The sequence below is a fragment of the Callorhinus ursinus genome, unplaced genomic scaffold (assembly GCF_003265705.2).
Source record: "Callorhinus ursinus isolate GAN/ISIS: 27379988/994484 unplaced genomic scaffold, GSC_fseal_2.0 scaffold25, whole genome shotgun sequence".
Taxonomy (NCBI): domain Eukaryota; kingdom Metazoa; phylum Chordata; class Mammalia; order Carnivora; family Otariidae; genus Callorhinus; species Callorhinus ursinus.
Genome location: NW_027397087.1, coordinates 331,055 through 339,480, shown reverse-complemented (window position 1 = coordinate 339,480; position 8,426 = coordinate 331,055). Strand labels below are relative to the sequence as shown.

General features: G+C 38.4%; 1 pseudogene; it reads left to right on the top strand.

Moving 5' to 3' along the window:
• Positions 1 to 3,514: 3,514 nt before the first annotated feature.
• On the top strand, positions 3,515 to 6,348 carry LOC112833090 (glyceraldehyde-3-phosphate dehydrogenase-like; annotated as a pseudogene).
• Positions 6,349 to 8,426: the final 2,078 nt, after the last annotated feature.

Genomic DNA, 8,426 nt, shown 5'->3' with positions numbered 1-8,426 from the left:
AGGGCTCGATCCCAGGACCCTGGGATCATGACCTGAGCCGAAGGCAGCCGCTTAACCGACAGCCACCCAGGTGCCCCGATTGTCATTCTTTTTTATGGATGAAAAATATTCCATTGTATAAATACACAATATCTTTATCCATTCATCTATCAATGCACAGTTAGTTTGTTTCCGTCTCTTGGCTATTATAAATAATGCTTCAATAAACAATGGGGTGCATATATCTTTTAAAATTAGCATTTTCACATTACTTGGGTAAACACTCAGTAGAGGAATTACTGGATCATATGGTATTTCTATTTTCAATTTTGTAAGAAATCCCCATACTGTTTTCCACAATGGTTGCACTAATTTACATTCCCACCAACAGGGCATGAGGATCCCTTTTCTCCACATCTTTGCCAACACTGTTATTTCTTGTCTTTTTGATACTAGCCATCCTGACTGGTGTAAGGTGATATCTCATCGTGGCTTTGATTTGCAATTCCCTCATGATTAGTGATCTTGAGCATCTTTGTGTGTGTCTGTTGTCCATCTGAATGTCTTCTTTAGAAAAAAGTCTGTTCAGCTACTCTGCTTATTTTTTAATTGAATTATTTGTTATTGTGGTGTTGAGTCATATAAGTTCTTTCAGGTATTCTTTTTTTTTTTTTAATTTTTTTATTGTTATGTTAATCCCCATATATTACATCATTAGTTTTTGATGCAGTGTTCCATGATTCATTGTTTGTTCATAACACCCAGTGCTCCATGCAGAACGTGCCCTCCTCAATACCCATCACCAGGCTAACCCATCCCCCCACCCCCCTACCCTCTAGAACCCTCAGTTTGTTTTTCAGAGTCCATCATCTCTCATGGTTCGTCTCCCCCTCTGACATACTCCCCTTTTCTTCCTCTCCTGTTCCGTCAGAATGGCTAAAATTAACAAGTCAGGGAACGACAGATGTTGGCGGGGATGTGGAGAAAGGGGAACCCTCCTACACTGTTGGTGGGAATGCAAGCTGGTGCAACCCCTCTGGAAAACAGTATGGAGGTTCCTCAAACAGTTGAAATTAGAGCTACCGTTCGATCCAGCAATTGCACTACTGGGTATTTACCCCAAAGATACAAATGTAGGGACCCGAAGGGGTACGTGTACCCCAATGTTTATAGCAGCAATGTCCACAATAGCCAAACTGTGGAAAGAGCCAAGATGCCCATCGACAGATGAATGGATAAAGAAGATGTGGTATATATACACAATGGAATATTATGCAGCCATCAAAAGGAATGAGATCTTGCCATTTGCAACGACGTGGATGGACCTCGAGGGTGTTATGCTGAGTGAAATAAGTCAATCAGAGAAAGACATGTATCACATGACCTCACTGATATGAGGAATTCTTAATCTCAGGAAACAAACTGAGTGTTACTGGAGTGGTTGGGGGTGGGAGGGATGGGGTGGCTGGGTGATAGACATTGGGGAGGGTATGTGCTACGGTGAGCGCTGTGAATTGTGCAAGACTGTTGAATCACAGATCTGTACTTCTGAAACAAATAACGCAACATATTTTAAGAAAAATGGTAGATCTATTCTTAATTTTCTGAGGAACCTCTACTCTTTTCCAGAGTGGCTATACTAATTTACATTCCCACCAACAGGGCAGAAGGGTTCCTTTTTCTCCACATTCTCTCCAACACTTGCTTCTTGTCCTTTTGATAATAGCCATACTAACAGTGTGAGGTGGTAACTCATTGTGGTTTTGATTTGCACTTCCCTAAAATTTAGTGATACTAAACATCTTTTCCTGTGTCTGTTGGCCATCTGTATGTCTTCTTTGGACAAATGTCTGTTAATATCTTCTGTACATTTTTTAACTGGATTATTGGTTTTTGAGTGTTGTTTGATAAGTTCTTTATAGATTTTGGATACTAACTCTTTGTGAGATATATCATTTGCAAATATCTTCTCCCATTCTGTTGGTTGCCTTTAGATTTCTTGATTGTTTCCTTCACTGTGCAGAAGCTTTTTATCTTGAGGACAACCCAATAGTTTAATTTCGCTTTTGTTTCTCTTGTCTCAGGAGACATATCTAGAAAGAAGTTGCTATGGCTGATGTCAAGAAAGTTATGGCCTGTGTTCTCATCTAGGATTTTTATGGTTTCAGGTCTCACATTTAGATATTTCATCCATTTTGGATTTATTTTGTGTGTAATATAAGAAAGTGGTCCAGCTTTCATTAGCATATAGCTGTCAGGTTTTTCCCCAAACCCATTTGTAGAAGAGACTTTCTCATAGGATATTCTTTCCTACTTTGCTGAAGATTAATTGACCATAAAGTTGTGGGTTCATTTCTGGGTTTTCTGTTCTGTTCTATTGATCTATGTATCTATTTTTGTGCCAGTACCATACTGTTTTGATGACTGCAGCTTTGTTTTTTTTAATTTTTATTTTTTTAAAGATTTTATTTATTTATTTGACAGAGACAGACACAGTGAGAGAGGGAACACAAGCAGGGGAAGTGGGAGAGGGAGAAGGAGGCTTCCCGCTGAGCAGGGAACCTGATGTGGGGCTCGATCCCAGGACCCTGGGACCATGACCTGAGACAAAACAGATGTTTAACGACTGAGCCACCCAGGCGCCCCAGATGACTGCCCCTTTGTAATATAACTTGAAGTCCAGAATTGTGATGCCTTCATCTTTGCTTTTCTTTTTCAAGATTGCTTTGGCTATTCGGAGTCTTTGTGTGTGGTTTCATACAAATTTTAGGATTGTTCTAGATCTGTGAAAAATGCCAGTGGTATTTTGATTGGGATTACATTAAATGTGTAGTTTGACTTGGGTAGTATAGACGTTTTAACAATTTTTGTTCTTCTAATCTATGAGCATAGAATGTCTTTCCATTTCTTTGTGTTGTCTTAAATATCCTTATCGGTATTTTATATTCTGAGTAAGGTCTTTCACCTCTTTGGTTAGGATTATTCTTAGGTATCTTATTTTTGGTCCAATGGGATTGTTTTCTTAATTTCTCTTTCTGCTGCCTCATTATTGGTATATGAAAATGCAACAGATTTCTGTATGTTGATTTTATATCCTACGACATTAGTGAATTCATTTATCAGTTCTAGCAGCTTTTTTGGTGGAATCTTTCAGGTTTTCTATATATAGTACCATGTCATCTGCAAATAATGACCATTTTACTTCTTCCTTACTAATTTGATGCCTTTTATTACTTCTTATTGTCTAATTGCTGTGGCTAGGACTTTCAGTACTATGTTGAATAAAAGTGGTGAGTGGATATCCTGGTCTTGTTCTTGACCTTAGGGGGAAAGCTCTCAGTTTTTCCCATTAAGGATGATGTTAGTTGTGGGTTTTTCATATATGGCCTTATTATGTTGAGGTATGTTCCTTCTAAACCTACTTTGTTGAGGGTTTTTTATCATGAATGGATGGTGTACTTTGTCAAATACTTTTTCTGCATCCATTGAAATGATCATATGGTTCTTGTCCTTTCTCTTATTGATGTGATGTATCATGTTGATTGATTTGTGAGTATTGAACAACCCTTGAAACACAGGAATAAATCCCACTTGATTATGGTGAATGATTTTTTTAAATGTATTGCTGGATTTAGTTTGCTAGTATCTTGTTGAGGATTTTTGTATCTATGTTCATCAGAGGTATTGGCTTGCAGTTCTCCTTTTTTAGTGATGTCTTTATCTGGTTTTGGTATGAGGATAAGCTGGCCTCATAGAATGACTTTGGAAGTTGTCCTTTCTTTCTGTTTTTTGGAATATTTTGAGAAGAATAGGTATTAACTCTTCTTTAAATGTTCGGTAGAATTTACCTATGAAGCCACCTGGTCCTGGACTTCTGTTTGTTGAGATTTTTTTTTGTTTACTGATTCAGTTTCTTTGCTGGATATCAATCTATTCAAATTTTCTATTTCTTCCTGTTTCAGTTTTGGTAGGTTATATGTTTCTAGGAATTTATCCATTTTTTTAGGTTGCCCAGTTTGTTGACATATAGTTTTTCTTAATATTCTCTTATAATTTTTTGTATTTCTGTGGTGTTGATTATCATTTCTCTTCTCTCATTTATGATTTTATTTATTTGAGTCCTTTCTCTTTTTTAATATTTATTTATTTATTTGAGAGAGAGAGAGAGAGAGAGAGAGAGAGAGAGAATGAGCACACAGAGGGAGAGGGAGAAGCAGACTCCCTGCTAAGCAGGGAGTCTCTTTGCTTTTTGATAAGTCTGGCTAGAGTTTTATCAATTTTTTTGATGTTTTTCAAAGAGCCAGCTCCTGGTTTTCATTGATTTGTTGTTGTTGTTGTTGTTGTTTTTTAAGTTTCAATATCATTTAATTCTGCTTTAATCTTTATTATTTCCTTTATTCTGCTGGTTTTAGGTTTTGTTGTTCTGCTTCTAACTCCTGTAAATATAAAATTAGCTTGTTTATTTGAGATTTTTCTTGTTTCTTGAGATAGGCATGTATTGCTATAAACTTCCCTCTTAGGACTGTTTTTGCTGCTTCCCAGACATTTTGCATTGTTGTGTTTTCATTTTTATTTGTTTCCACATGCCTTTTTAAATTTCTTTTTTTGATTTCCTGGTTGACCCATTTGTTGTTTATTTAACCTCCATGTATTTGTGGTCTTTCCACATTTTTTTGTTGTGGTTGACTTCTAGTTTCATAGCATTGTGGTCAGAAAAGCTGCATGATATGACTTTGATCTTGAATTTGTTGAGGCTTATTTTGTGACCTAACATATGATCTATTCTGGAGAATGTGTCATGTACACTTGAAAAGAATGTGTATTCTGCTGTTTTAGGATGGAATGTTCTGTATGTCCATCTGGTCCGGTGTGTGATTAAAAGCCATTGTTTCTTTATTGATTACCTGTTTATTTTAATTTATTTTTTAATCATTTTATTTATTTATTTGAGATAGAGAGTGCATGAGAGAGCACAAGTGGGGGGAGCAGAGGAGGAGGGAGAAGCAGGCTCCCCGATGAACAGGGAGCCCTATATGGGGCCCAATCCCAGGACCCCAGGATTGTGACCTGAGCTGAAGACAGACGCTCAACCGACTGAGCCACCCAAGCACCCAATTATCGGTTTTTGATGATCTGTCCTTTGATGTAAGTGGGGTGTTAAAGTCACTACTATTATTGTACTATTACTGATTAGTTCCTTTATGTTTGTTATTGTTTTCTATATTTGGGTGTTCCTGTGTTGGGTGTGTAAATATTTACAATTGTTATATCTTCCCATTGGAATTTCCCCTTTATTATTATATAGTGTCCTTCTTTGTCTTTTGTTTTAGTCTTTACTTTAAAGTCTATTTTATCTTGGCTCGCTGCTCCCCCCTGCTCAGCAGACAGCCACATCTTCTGGTGCAGTGCCAGCCATGTCCTCGAGACAAGATAGTGAAGGTCAGAGTAAACGGGTTTGGCCATATTGGGCGCCTGGTCACTACGGCTGCTTTTAACTCTGGCAAAATGGATATTGTCACAATCATGACCTCAACTACATGGTCCACATGTTCCAGTATGATTCCATCCATGGCAAATTCTATTGCACAGTCAAGGTTCAGGAAAGGAAATTTGTCATCATGGAAAGCCCATTTCCAACTTCCATAAATGAGATCTCACCATCAAATGGGGTGATGCTGGTGCTGAGTATGTTGTAGAGTCCACTGAGGTCTTCATCACTGTGAAGCCTGGGGCTCACTTGAAGTGTGGGGCCAAGATGATTATCATCTCTGCCCCTTCTGCTGATGCCCCCATATTTGTGATGGGTAGTGCCTCATGCACCACTAACTGCTTGGCCCCTCTGACCAAGGTTATTCATGACAATTTTGGCATTGTGGAGGGACACATGATCATAGTCCATGCCATCACTGCCACCCAGAAGACTGTGGATAGCCCCTATGGGAAGCTGTTGCATGATGCCCAAGAGGCTGCCCAGAATACCATTTCCACTTCTACAGTGCCACCAAGGCTGTAGGCAAGGTCATCCCTGAGCTGAATGGTGAGCCCACTGGCATGGCCTTCCATGTCCCTACCCCCAATGTGTCAGTTGTGGATCTGTCCTGCCTCCTGGAGAAAGTTGCCAAATATAATGACATCAAGAAGGTGGTAAAACAGGCATTGGATGGCCCCCTCAAAGACATCCTGGGCTATGCTGAGGACCAGGTTGTCTCCTGTGACTTTAAAAATGACATTCACTGTTCTACCTTTGATGCTGGGGCTGGCATTGCTCTCAGTGACCACTTTGTCAAGCTCATTTCCTGGTATGACAGTGAATTTGGCTACAGCAACCGGGTGGTGGACGTTATGGTCCACATGGCCTCCAAGGAGTAAGAGCCCTCAACCACCAGCCCCAGTGAGAGCAAGAAGAAGAGAGGCCCTCAGCTGCTGGGAAGTATTTGCCCTAACTCATCCCCAGGACACTGAGAATCTCCCAACCTCCGTGGTTTCCACTCCTTGAAGAAAGGGAGAGGCTTGGAGAGCCCTACATTGTTATGTACACTGATAAAGTATACTGTACCCAGCCAAACAAAACAAAACAAAACAAAAACAAAGGTCTGTTTTGTCTGAAATAAGTATTGCTACTCTGGCTTTCTTCTTTTCTTTTCTTTTTTGTAAAGATTTTATTTATTAGAGAGCAAGAAAGAGAGAGTGTGAGCAGAGGGGGAGGGGCAGAGGGAGAGGGACAAGCAGACTACCTGCTGAGCAGGGAGCCCCATGCAGGGTTCAATCCCAGGACCCCATGATCATGACCTGAGCCAAAGGGAGTTACTTAAGTGACTGAGCCACCCAGATGCCCCTACTTTGGCTTTCTTTAGATATCCATTTGCATGATAAACATTTCTTCATCCTCTCACTTTCAATCTGTGGTATTTTTAGGTCTAAAATGAGTCTGTGGTAAATTTGTCATCATGGAAAGCCCCTGGGTGGCTCAGTCGGTTAAGTGGCTACCTTTGGCTCAGGTCATGATCCCAGGGTTCTGGGACTGAGTCCCACATCAGGCTCCTTGCTCAATGGGGACCCTGCTTCTCTCTCTGCCTGCCACTCCCCTTGTTTCTGCTCTCTCTCTCTCTCTGACAAATAAATAAATAAATAAATAAATAAATAAATAAATAAATAAAATCTTAAAAAAAATAAAATGAGTCTGTTGTAGGCATCATATAGATGGGTCTTGTTTTTTATCCATTCTGTCACCCTATGTCTTCTGATTGGGGCATTTAGTCCATTTACATGAAAAATAATTATTGATAGATATGTATTTATTGCTATTTTGTTACTTGTTTTGTGGTTCAGAAGATTGTCTCTGATCCTTTCTTATCTTTCTTTTTGTTTATTCCCTTTAGTGATATATTTGGATTTTTTTCTTTTTATTTTTTGCATGTTTATTAGTGGTTTTTGATATATGGTTACCATTAGTTTTGTATATAACCTTTTCTGCATATAGCAGTCTATATTAAGTTGATGTCATTTAAGTTTTAACTCATTCTTTGCTCCTGTCTTGTGTTTTAGGTATATGTTAGTATATTTAATATTTTTTTTGTGAGTTCTTTGACTGTTTTTTTACAGAAATATTCATTTTCACTGCTTTTATGTTTCCCACCCTTATATTATCTCTTTTGTTCTGTCCTTTCCCTTCAAAGTCCCCTTTAATATTTCTTGCAAGGCTGGTTTAGTAATCACAAACTCCTTTTGTTTTGCTGGGAAACTCTTTTTTTCATATTTTATATTTTTAAATTTTATTTTATTATGTTATGTTAATCACCATACATTACATCATTAGTTTTTGATGTAATGTTCCATGATTCATTGTTTGCATATAACACCCAGTGCTCCATTCAATACGTGCCCTCTTTAATACCCATCACCAGGCTAACCCATCCCCCACCCCCACCCTTCTAGAAACCTCAGTTTGTTTCTCAGAGTCCATAGTCTCTCATGGTTTGTCTCCCCCTCTGATTTCCCTCCCTTTATTTTTCCCTTCCTACTATCTTCTTTTTTTTTTTTTTAACATATAATGTATTATTTGTTTCAGAGGTACAGGTTGCTGGGAAACTCTTTATGTCTTCTTCTATTCTGAATGATAGCCTTGCTAGGAAGAGTATTTTGGATTGCAGAGTTTTCCAATTCAGCACTTTGACTATATCATGCTGCTCCCTCTGGCTTGGAAAGTTTCTGTTGCAAAATCTCCTGCTATTTTTATGGATTTTCCCTTGTAAATTAATGACTTCCTTTGTCTTGTGGCTTTAAAAATTTTTTTTATCACTAAAATTTTTCAATTTTAATTATAATATGTCTTGGTATGGGTCTGATTTTGTTGATTTTGATGAAAGTTCTCTGTGCCTCCTGGATCTGGATAGCTGTTTCATTCTTTACATTAGGGAAGTTTTCAGCTATTATTTCTTCAAATAAAT